Source organism: Struthio camelus, chromosome 12, assembly GCF_040807025.1.
Source record: "Struthio camelus isolate bStrCam1 chromosome 12, bStrCam1.hap1, whole genome shotgun sequence".
NCBI lineage: Eukaryota > Metazoa > Chordata > Aves > Struthioniformes > Struthionidae > Struthio > Struthio camelus.
This window is the reverse complement of record NC_090953.1, coordinates 16,095,132-16,107,632: the sequence shown is the minus strand read 5'-3', so window position 1 is coordinate 16,107,632 and position 12,501 is coordinate 16,095,132. Positions and strand designations below refer to the sequence as shown.

Below are 12,501 nucleotides of genomic sequence, written 5' to 3'. Positions count from 1 at the left end.
ACCCTTGTTGTGTCTTCTGTGGATTCTTGCTCTGTTATGGCCAGGTACCTGCTGTGCTGGCACAATGCCCTTTGATTAGTCTGTCAGTTATCCACATAACCCTAGGTTTGCAGATCAGTGCCCTTACTAAGAGCACGACAGAGGCATAGCAAGAATTTAATTTAGAAAAAGGCAGAATAGGCACTAGAGATGGGAGAAAAGAATTGCTATTTCTTATGTTCCCTGCCATTTCGTAGCTCAGCCAATGATTATAACAAGGTGCATTTAAAATGTATTGTGATTTAAATAGTTAATCATCAGATATTCTCTTCTATATTAAAGCTGCATTATTTTACTTGTCTTCCTTGCACATGTGATCTGATCCTATAGGTACTGAAGTTTGATCTTATCCTACTGAATTCAAAGGGAACCTTCCATATTTATAGCTAAGTATTTGCAGGGCTGGGCTGGGCATGTGAAGCGCTCAAGAACTTGATTTCACTCCTCTAGTCCTGAAGATACTGCTCATGCTGATACAGTCTTTTTTTTACAGAACTGACTTCAAACATGGCTGAAAAGTTGTTTAAGTACAGCATGGGTTAAGACACAATTATTTAAAAAACAGGGTTTTTTACAGAGCAGAAACACATTTTTTTTCTATTTATACAAATATATTTCCCGCCATTTTTTTTTCTCTCCTTTGGTCCTGAGATATTTTTTTCCCTGTTTTTTTTTAATCTATTTTTGTTTGAGAATTGTGTCCCTGTCAGGAGGCAGGACTAACCTGAACCACGTTAAATCATCTATGTTCATACCCTTTGATCGCCAGTGGAGGTAAAGCCATGATAAATGAGGAGTCCTACCTCCTAATTTCTTTCCTGGAACATCCTGATGTTCTTTTCATAAATAATACAATAGAATTTACTTTTTATTATTGTAATAAGCTGTCTCAGCTTCTGTGGTTTATTTTCCAATCTAACAATCTTTGATTAAAATCTGCCAGGTAGATTAAAATATGAATATGAAACCGGCATAATTTTTCCTGTGATGTTGATGTGGCTTCAAGGTGTTGAAAAGGTGTCAATGGTGTGATATTTGTATGAGAGTTTTGTGTAGCACTGGATGTTGGAATCCTTCTCATGTAGTGGCGAGCTCCTTGGAGCTGGCCTGGCGAGTTCTTCGGTATTTTAAACCTATATTTTAAAAAAAGGCAAATGTCTTAGTTTTTAGGGCTGGGAAGATAATATCAAGATGTAAAGCATTGTGGTGCTACTTTTTTGAGTTTGCAAACCCACTTCCCATAGCTGTTCCCTTTCTCTGTGGCTGATGTTTTCACCGAAGAGAATGGGTAAGATGGGCGCTTCTGAGAGACAGCGTAAGGACTGATAGTAAGGTTGGAAAGGGACAGAAAGCAGCCATGAAGACAGGAGCTTAGGAGGAGTAGTAAAGCTTTTCTGGAAGTTTGTGGAGGAAGGTGTTGATAGATATGAGAGTAGTCTTTTTAAATTAAAACTTGAATTTGTGGGATCACCAAATAAAACCTGCAACTGGCACTGAATAGCTGCTCCTCCATGGGAGGGATCCAGAGAGTTTGTTAAATGTGTGCACGTGCCTCAGCGTTTGAGCAGCAAACAGGCTCCTGACACTGTAGGACTGGCAGGACTGTGGCAGCTCTTAGTCTCTGAAAGCTGGAGCCCAGCAAGGTGGCCAAATGCCCTGCAAATAAGCTGAAGATGTAGATGTTAAGGCCGAGAGCAATTGTGCTCATGAGTGAGATGGTGCAGGTGCAGCGGCAGGAGGGCCTTCTAGCGACACGTACAACTGTGCGAGTCTGAAGAGCTCTCCTGTGCGAGTGGAGAAGGCTGTGGAAGAGGTAGGTGGCCCCGTTAGTATTCTTCAGAAGGGAACAACTCATTCTTTTATCAGGTGACAGCCCAAGAAGTTGTGTGAATTGTGTAACAGGGTGGTCCAGCATCTGTAGTCTTCTGTGCCTCCAGCCTCACTTCTTCTAAGCAAACACAGTAGCGGTAAGTTGGGTTCTAAACTTCAAGACATAAATAGAATAAATGGCAAAAACAATTGGCCCAATAACAATTGGGCCACAACAGCGGCCCAAACAGCCGTTCTCTGTCTTGCTTGAAGGGAGGAAGGAGTGAGCTGGATACAAACGTCCCATAGGCTGCCAGCTGGATCATACTCCTTGACTGGCACTTGCAAATAGTGTTTTTGAAAATCACTCAACACTTCTGCTGTGATTCTTTGTGCGAAACAGGTATGTGAATGAAAGGATTGTAAAGAGTGTATCCAGCTGAAATATTTTACATGCAAATAAAATAGCAGATAGATGCAAGATACCTTCATGTCCAAATCAAGTAGCTGATTCCAGGTTAACTTTGGAGTTTGTGATTGCAGTTTTGCAGTTGGCCATCTTACTGGTTGTGCATATAACTGTTGGTTGAAAAGGCTATTTGTAGGAACGAATAACAAAATAATACTCAGGATTCATCTTTTTCCTTTGAAGTAAGACGAGCACAGTCGATAGAGGTAGTATCTCTTATTAGACCAACTCATATGGCTGGAAGGGGTAGACAAGGTTTCAGGTGCATAAGCCCATTTCAGGTTTGAATTAGAAACAGCAAAATGCGAAGTGAAGTTGAAGATAATTGAGGTACCGTTTTTGTAGTACTTTTGTTAAGCATAATGACAGGCAGGGCAGCATACGTTATTGGAAGGTGATTAATGTTCTGTGGCAGAAGTTCTCTTGCTGTTTTAAAGGCGTCTTTCCATTTCTAATTAAACACTTCATTGACTAGGGTTCCTTGGTAGCTGCTATACAACCCTGAAAGTGAACAACATGTGCTCTCCAGAGTTAACCAGGTTTCGGTCTGAGAGCCTGCTATCTCATTATTTTAATAACTACATTGGGTTTTTCATTCAGTCCTCTTAGCTGCTCAGTCAGAGAGCTGTAATGAAAAAGGTTGCTATGTGAACTGGAAAGGAGGAAAACGATCCTTTCCAATAACATCCTTGGGGAAGGGGAATATTTGGACTAGACTGAAGGCTGGTATCAGTGATAAGGACTAATACTACATGTAACATCCTGGCAATGAGTTGTAGCAGCTGGGCTCAGTGAGACTTTGCAGATAACATATGGGGTAGGAGGAAGAGAAAAGCTGATTTAGTTTAATGATTAAAAATGCAAGTTTTCTGGCTTTCTTTTGCGTCTCAGCCAGTCTTGCAAGTATAATGCTTTGTATTAGTAGCTGCTGAGGGAAATTACATTCCTTCTGCAAATAGCTGCTGATAATTGCATGAGGTAGTGTGCTGCATTTTGAAAACTTTAGGATAGCACTCAAATCTAAGAGCTGTGGGAGTAGCTTGCACTGTGAAATTGTTCTCAGTTTTATGGACTGTTGATGTAAGGCTTGCATGAGAGAGGATTTGCTGTTACAGTTATTGCCAGTGGGTGGTGCTTTCCAAATCTATTTTGAAGCGTAATTAACATCCAAAATGTGGCTTATAGCAGAAAGTTAGGATAGTCTTTTTTTTTTTTTTTCTAATTTCAAGTTTTAATGTTAATCACAATTGTTTTCTCCCCCCTTGTTTGGTTCCAAACCCCATTTCAGGCATGACCGAATGTGCCTCAGTGTGCAGGTGACAGGTGAGGCTCTAGCTGCTGGTGTTATCCCTGTGCAACAGAGTGTTCCTCAGCCAGCACTTTAAGATCCTGTGTAACAGCATGTGCTATGCTGACTTTCTCCCTAACAGTGATTCAGCGTAGCAGATCTTTTCTGCTAGGGCCTGAGCTGTCTGGCGACACTTAATTTTGCCGTGTTCTTACTTGCATCGTAGTGGTGCCACGATAGATAAGAGAGTATCTGTTTAGAGATGGTGTCATCCAAGTTTGAAAACAATGCTGTCAGATTGTATTTCTTTTGAATTTGATAGCAAATCTCTCTCAGTTTTTGGTTTCAATACACATTTTCTATGTTTGAATTGCTAGACTAGTATTCTTCAATATTCTTTAGCAATAAAGTAGAGCAGATGACAGTAAATCTTTATTTGATAGTTCTCTGGTATAGTCTATTTGGATATGGTACCCCGTGCACAGGTTGGGGCCTGACATCCTACTGTTTTTCAGCAGAAACGTAAGAGAAGGCTTTGAAACACCTAGGAAAAGAGGCTGCTGCAGAAGTGGAATTGTGTTTTCCAGTAGATAAGAAAAGATACTTGAACTACTAATACAGAGAAATTCAACTAGTTTTATTCTATTAATTGTTTTTTATTTTTACTAATAGATGTGCTTTAAACTGATTTTGTGTTAAAATAGAAAATATCTTTAAATACAGATTGAAAACAAATGTGGTTAAACTGAATGAGTCTCTATTTCCAGGTGTGTGTATGTGGCAGCGTGTGCAGGGGCTGGTCTGGAGCGGTGCACGTGCTAGTTGCCTGGCTGGCAGGTGCCTCTCAGAACTGCTAAAAGGCTGCGTCGTAGCTGCCAGCTCTTCAGTGGAGGCATGTGTCCGAGTCCCTTTCCTTTATCCAGCTGCCATTTTTTCACAAAGTGTATAGGGACTTCATATCTTTGTGGCCCCTCTGTGAAAAAGGGTTGAGACTGATCAACGGTTTCAAACATTGGGGCAGAAGGCAGAAACGATAGAAATGCGATTTCTCTGTCCAGCTGTCTAAGCTTTTTTCCTTAGGAAACCAGTCTAAGAGGCATGTTCACGTTTCAGCTTTTTTTTTTTTTTGCATTGCAAGTTTGGAGCGTTGCTCGAAGAAGTACTTACTGCGTTCAGGCTCCAGGGTGACGTGTTGAGCTTCTAGGGGTTTTTCTCTAGCCTGGTGTTCTGTGGGAGCTTGAGAAATGGGAGCAGTTACATTTTTCTTAATGGAAGTCACAAAGGAAGTGGAATAGCATCGACGGAGCTGAAAGTTGAGAAGTTTCAGCTGAAAGCTGAAAGAGTAGGTCGTCTTTGATTATTTATTCCAGAATCACCATCTCAACAAATTCTTCTTGAACGCTCTGAAGGAAATAAGATTAACCAGTCAGGTTAGGCATGCGTAATTTAGGGACTCACTGAATAAATGTGGGAATGAAGGCACTGTCATGTTAATGATTATCGTGGAGGGGAAAAATGGGAGTTACAGGTGTCCAGGGAGGTTTCATATGCTTTGTTGCATGGAAGACTGAATAATAATTCAGCACAAGAGGATTTTTTTTTTTTCTGTAGCTCAGAAGAAGCAAGCTTCTTTTATTTCTAGCAAATATTGCAAAGTTTATTATATATTTGTCTTTACCTGTGATCCTAGAAATAATGCTAAAAGGAGTTTAACAGATACTACTTGGCTAATTATGTTACATGGACATTATCTTGATAGGAGAAAAGGTGGTGACATTAAGCTGAGATTACCTAACAAATTCTATTTAGATTGATAGCATAAGGCAATAGGCTCCTAAGCGTATAGACCAATTCTGAAAATAGTTGTAGGCAGCCTTGACATTTTTTACCAAGATCAGGCCATCTGTAGATGGAACTGTTCCTAAAAGCTAATTGTAATTTATTAGACTCCTGCCTTGGCTAGCATTCAGTGTGCTACAGTTGAGCATTGTGGTTATTATGGTAGAAATATAGTTCAACAAGCGTACGTTCGCTAAGCCATTCAACTTGTCCTCTTCAGAACAAATTTAAAGTGGAAAAGACACAGTTGTCTTATGGGGAGAATGAAGGATGACTTGCCCTATTAAATTGTTTTACAAAAGACGTCAACAGTCTTGTTTGTGTTAGGAAGAAAACCTGACGCTGTCCAAATGAGGACTCTGCTGAGATCATTTTTAAAAAGCAGTATCTTTTTCTTACTTGGTGATGACATACAGGATCAGGCAGTGCAAAGAACAAACGCGTATCCGTTAAGCTTAAGCATGGATAAAAATATCTAAGGAATTTGCAAAAAAGTGTTAACGTTATAGGATTGTAAAACATTGAAAATTCCAAGCAAGCTGTAGTTCGCTTGTTCTTCCTTGGCAGTGGTGTAACAGCTTCCTGAAAAGCTATAAGGTTTTTGATTTAAAAAATACATCTAGTCATCAACCCTTTTGATGTGTAGATAAAGATCGCTGATCTAAAATGAGGAGATTTGTAGCTCTTCAGACTGAAGATAGAGACATCAGATTATTATTGTGTATTTATAGCTTCCTAACGAAACGCAGGGGCACTTCTGTCTGCATGCATTACTGTTTCGAATAGCTCTTCATGAAATCAGGCACCTACTTAAAAAGTATTTGCAAAACATGAAACCAGTGTAAGTCACACCTACAGAAGAGCTGTAGCCGAAGTACTTCATCCATCTCTAGCTTAAATCTTCCTCTTGTAAGTAGAGATGATGTGATTTGAGCAGTGTGAATGTTGTCAAGAATACCATTTCCTAAGTAGAAAAGGATAAAATTTGTTCGGTCAAAAGAAATAATCATGGTTGTTCATTTTCATGAACAACTATTCCATTTTATTGTTTTAAATTCATAACTGTTTGTTCACTATTTTTTGGTGTCTTAACACTTTGTACGTGGATACTGTATTCTCTCTAGTATTTTCTTTCTGATATTTCAGAACTTTCTTAGAGAGCAAGAACACGTGATTCACCCTTCTCTGATGCAGTCCCTTGACTGGCTTCTGTTACATCTGCTGAATACTGGATTCTCCCTCCGAAATTTTAAAGGAAAACGTTGTATATGATAGATGTTCGTCCTTTTAATGCTAAGTCTGATCAAACAGAAAGACAGACGAGCCCAAGCTTTTCAGGAATTAAAAATTAACCTTACCTTTCCCTTTTTATTCAGATCTGTAGGAGGCATCTGCACTCTTGACTTTGCCTCAAGATAAACTGTGGCTAAGTTCTTATTAGCACTAAGTCTTGTGGAGACTGTAAACTTGTAGCTCAACAGAAATGACAAATCAAAAAATCAATTAGATCAGCTTGTTTAGGGTAATTTAACTAGTCTCTCTGAGATGCTAACTAGTTCTTCAAATACAAGCAGAGTGGCTTTCTGGAAGCAATCTTTTGTTGTTTCTCCTGCAGAAAGATGACAGAATTTTGTCTGAGGTTTTCCAAACTGCGGCTGTCGAGTGCTCAGTTGATAGCAAGGATTCTTGCCTTTAGACAGTGAGATGCTCTAAGAAAACAAAATCAATGCTCTTAAAGTGGTGTATTATCTTAGTGTTATATTTATATTTTATTCTTGGAGGGACTACTGTAACCCTTGGAAGATAGTCATCTAAAGTCTAACTTGGAACAGGCTATTCTTAAGAAGCTATTTTCTATTTAAAAAGCCACCGACCTTAAACATGCTGATACTTCATTTCTTGCAGTTCTAAAAATGAGCTCCCTGGTGATCACTTGTAATTGCCTGGATTGGCTTATAGTTGCCAAATAGTTAGCAGAGATGTCACTCTGTCTCTTTAGAGGTGCCTCTTGGGTTGCAGGAGGGCTGCCTGACCTACTTTCATTTTAATCACTGAAAGGATATTGCACAATTTGATGCTGGCACAGTTAAGCTATTACATTTCTGGTGTGAAAACTGATCTTCTGAGTATGAGCTGCTTTTTTTTTTCTTTTTTTTTTTCCCCTGGAGGGCTGTTGGTATGAGGAAAGCAAAAAAAGGTCAGCATAATGATTTTATCTCATCCTTTCAGGTCTTTTTAATGCTGTCTTGGAATATTGGCATATTATTGCATTTATGGACTGCGGTGGCAGTAAGTAGCAAGCTCAGTCATGTGGCAGCTGGTCAGCATTCATCTGAGCTGAACTTCAGTGCCAGTGGAGTCAGCTTTCCTTTGCAGTTCATTGCATCAGATCTCCCAATTTTCTCAAATTTTTTCACTGGAAGCTACTTGGTAAGACAGGTAACAATCTAGCACTTTCTTCTTGGGAAAACACCCGCTACGGGACAGTTTGGACGTTTACAGCTTTTCTCAAGAGCACAGCCTACATGGAAACAAGTTTGCTCGCGCTTGGGGTGAAGAATGCTCCGAAGTGTACAAATGTGTTTGCCTCTCCTCAAATTATCTCCTAACTTCCTAGACCTGTACAGCACAGATAACTTTTGCAAGAAGGTCATAAATTCTGAACATGTGCACTGTCTTGTCAAAAAGGCTTCATGAAAACTGCAGGAAAAGTTAGTAACTAACGTAGCTGGCCATTCCTCTGTAGAGCTGTAGCTTCAAAGCTACATTTCACTGTTGCAGGACTTTACTGATGTAAATGTGGTCTCCTAAATATACATTAGAAAATGTCCAGTCACTTAGTAATCCCTAAGATTAGGATAAGAGAGAGAGGAAGGCTTACCTTGGGCTGCCTGCAGTGGTTCCTGTTTCCAGCTTATGCCGTAGCGTATGCTCTCACTGCCTGCCTCTGCAGGAAGGTCAGCTCAGCTATTTGTGAAGCATTTGCTGAGACGCTGCAAATGTGCTTTACCTAAAAACAGAGCCTTTAAGTAACAGCGCTGATGCTGTCCCTTTTGCAAACTGGGGCCCTCTATTTTGGCACTGACTCTGCAGTTCTAGATCAATGTAACTTCACTCGTAGTAAAATAAGCTTATTTTGACTATACCTTTTTGACTGTACCTGTACTGACTTCCAGTTGGTGTGTTCAGTGTGTGCAGCTGCTCCCCAGGGCTGTTTGCAACATGGCAAAAGAATTGTTGCTTTGTCTATCAATACTTCTTATCCTGTTCCTCTTTCTGTACTCGAGAACAGATATAGGAAATTCTCCTGCACTGTGGTCTAAATTTTCCTTCAGAATAACAACTGTGCTGGTATTGATCAGGGAAGCAGTTAGGGCTAGGTTGAAAATATTCACATTTCCAAAAACCGAGTGCCAACTTTTTTTACTATATATGGAAGCAAAAAAGGGACTCTTTTATTCTTCTTAAACTGTGGTGAAATTTATAGACAGATGGGACTGAGCCAGAAATGGTTAGAGGTTTAAAAATTATAACCCGTAACGAAAGGTCAAAGAAATTAATTTTAGTTAAATCTGGAAGGAAAAATACCAAGGTAGGAAGTAGAAAAAGTGTTCTAGCATAAATAATAGTTCACCATCTCTGTATAGGAACACTTGCGTGTTCACTGAGGAAAGGGCTGTTACCTTTGCCTTGATTTGCAGGAAAGGAGATGACATAGTTGAGCACTGAGACAAGTGAATTTCAGGAGCTTGTGGAGCTGTCTTTGTTACTGGTAGTTGAACGTGTTGAGGACATGTGAAATGTTGCAGTGGGCTGTCTGCGTCACTTCTTAAATAAGACTGGAGAATAGTAATAGAAACTTCCTTGAAACTTCCTTAATTTCCTTGCTTACTCCTCTGCTCTCATTGAAACCAAGACAAAGTTTTGTGACATCTGTAAAAGCTCACATCTGTTAGATCTTGCGCCGTGAGGACAAGACTGGTTTTGTCCTCCTCTGGAGCTCCCTCTCTGCTGTCACTGTCTCTAATGTCCCCCCCAGCCTCTGCGAGCGGGGACTTTCAGCTCCTTTTCATGTGGTCTTACCATGGTGTCCTTGCGTTAGTTCTGCTGCAGGCAACGACTTCTGTCATCTGTCAAGGCATAAAAACAGGCTCAAAACTGAAACTCTCCATTAAGTTTTGGGTGCTTTTGTTTTATGCTTGCTGCATCTCATCGTGGTAGACTACAACATTAGCTTTTTTTTTTTTTTAATGAAACGTTGCCACTTTCACTTTGCTCTGACAGGAAGGGGGTAGAGGGATCGCTACTTTAAGCAAAGAATCAATGGTTGTTATCTGGTTTAGGCAGACCAAGTCAACTGCTTTGCTTAGTTTTCAAGGGAGGAAAAGAGATCACTTGATCAGGCAGCGAGGCCACATGACAAGCAGCTGAAAGTAATTAGGTGGGCAGGGGGTTGCGTGGGGCTGGCAGCTTTGCTTGTCAGGGCAAATTTTAGAGCCGTTCTAAAATACGCTGTTTTTATTTTCTCTTTCTGCTGATACCAATTGTAGATGAAAAGCAACTCTTTGCCTGACTATGGTATTCAAGAGATCTGAGCTGTGTCAGGAAACTCATTGCTGAAGCGCGCTTGAAATACTACAGATCCATTTGCTGTTGTTAAGCTGAGGTATGTAAATGCTTTCTCTTGTTTAATTTCAAAAGACTTATTACATTATTTTTCTTGAGCTGACGGTTTTTCTGTGACCAACTCTTGCTGCGCTAAGAGCTTTGAAAGAAAGATTTGCTGTATTTCTGACAAATGAACTTAAATATTTTTATTCTGAGCGTGTTCAGCATTACTGAATCCTCATTTTCTAGAGGGGAAAGTGAACAAAATTGTGACGTATACTGGTTTATGTAAAATGTATTCTTCAGATTTAAATGGCAAACAAAACTGCGGCTCTTTGGTGTGTCGTTGTTATTGTTTTTTGCTGGCCAGGTTTAGCAATTGGTAAATGTTTGGAGCATGAATCAGTCTGAGGTAAACTGGAAGGATGTGTGAGAGTGCTGGTAGCGAAAATAGCAGAGGGCTCTAACAGGGTAGAAGAAGAGGATGTTCCCTCTGGCGTGGTATCAAAGCTTTAAGAGCAAAAAACCCAGATAATGCTGTTTTAATTATCTTGGCTTCAGTCTCAGGCAAGTACCATGCAGTGGAAAGGTGCTTCTGGTTCATAATATGGTTCTGGTTTAGCTGAGCTGGATTTAACCTCTTTGTAAGACACTGGGGGAAAGAGGTCACCTTGGTTGAAAGAGAGTCTTGGTAAGTTTATCACTGAGATTAAAAGAAATGACTGCAATGGCCAATGTCTGCACTGAGTAACGATAAGATGCCCCTTCTGGTCTCATGCTGTCAGCTGGCATTTCTTAGTGTGAAAGAATTATATAGGTTATATATATGTCCTATGGTTAGAGGATGGGATTAGGTCTTGGATAGCAAAATATACTGTGCAAATAACCTCTTTTAATACAGAAGAAAGTAACTCGGTATTTTTAAATGTTGTGCTGCTTGAAACTTTTTTTGCTGCGTTTACTCCTATGCTCTCATTACTATATATAAACATATATTATACTTTTATGTATTATTATGAAATATTATTATATGTCATACTATATGTAAAGATAAATTGAGATGCCGTTTTTATGTTAAGTGAGACTCTGCATGCCCGTGCTGATCTGTGCTAGTAGACTTTGGTGCAGGCTTGGACCTTCTGTGTGAAGGGAGACAACTTTTGAAAGGAAGCTTTCTGCTGTGTGTGGGTGGTAGGGCATGTGTTGTATCGCTGCATTTTAGAACAATTTATTGAGGAAATCTGGGCAAGTAACGTGAATTTTGTTGATGGATGGCTGAAACATAAAATGGAGGAGGAAAGAAATGAGTTACGTTGATACTACAGTGTAAATTTCCACTTTGTATTTTGTCCTTGAAAACTTTCTGTCCTGAGTCTACCCAAACACTTTTGGTTCGGGCTGACTTACAATTTAAATCAAAACAGAATTTTATATGTATTTCTTTTGGTTGCTGTTAAATAAGGTCGGTTTTGAAACAAGGCAAATTGTCTCATTTTTGAAGATGCCAGGCCAGACTATTCACTCATTTTTCCTAAACTCTGTTGTGACAATTTTCAAAACTTCCTCCCTCTCTTCATTTTACCACGCTATTTACTACACTGGACCCAATTTAACAAATAATTTCAGTCTTCCTAGGATTGCTTTTTTTTTTTTTGGCATTTGTTTTAGCACTGTTCTTGAAATCTATTTCCTTCAGTGTGGTGATGTTTTTTTAACTGGATTGCACACCAGTGTTTTCGCTCTCACATATAATAAATGATAGAAGGAATAAAATGGATTGTTGTGCAGTCTGTTCTTTTCTAACTTAAAAAAATAGACTGCAAAGAACCATGAAAGCTCATCTAGTTCATATTCCTTTCTCAATCATTTAGTAGTGCTTTCAGTCTGAAAATTAATTATGGTAAAGGAAATATGGGGGAGGGACATTATTACTGTATTTTTTATCTCATTGGGAAGAAACTAGAAACTGCCTGTCTGATTACACTGCCATCCTAAGCATGAGTTTGTAATCAGGCATCCTTTCTAGCCTAAGGATTTGTCAGTGTGTTTCTAACTGTGGTTACAGGACAAAATTTCCAGCTTTTGCAGACTGTAAATAGTCAAGGAGGAATTGTTCAGAGATCGGAAAACTGTATTCTCCACCACCTCTGTGGCAAAGTCACAAGACTTCCCCAGCGATGTAATTGATGTCTTGCATGGAGTGTCTTAAGATTATTTCTCTAGTCCTGATCATCACCCCTTGACTTAGGTTTATGAGGACAAGGTGACAAATTCATAAATGTAGCTGCACAAATGTATCTTCTTGCTGTTTCATTATAAATACGTACAGTATATGAAAAGAGCTTAAATAAATAGCTGTGACCAAGGCTTTTAGTAAACACTTATGCTTGACTTGCTGTAATTTTTTTCCTGTGCTGTGCTGGATGAATTGGTTATCATATTTACTTCA

General features: G+C 39.5%; 1 protein-coding gene across 11 annotated transcripts in view; it reads left to right on the top strand.

Annotated features, from left to right (window-relative positions):
- RAB27A (RAB27A, member RAS oncogene family) overlaps window positions 1-12,501 on the top strand; it is a 39,027-nt gene that overhangs the window by 4,097 nt on the left and 22,429 nt on the right. For 7 of the 11 annotated variants that reach the window (XM_068957911.1, XM_068957916.1, XM_068957913.1 and 4 more), the window contains one exon: window positions 9,995-10,110. The exons of the other annotated variants lie outside the window; for them this stretch is intronic. The gene's annotated coding sequence lies outside the window, so the exon portion shown is untranslated. The remainder of the gene's footprint in view (window positions 1-9,994; window positions 10,111-12,501) is intronic. 11 annotated transcript variants of the gene reach the window in all.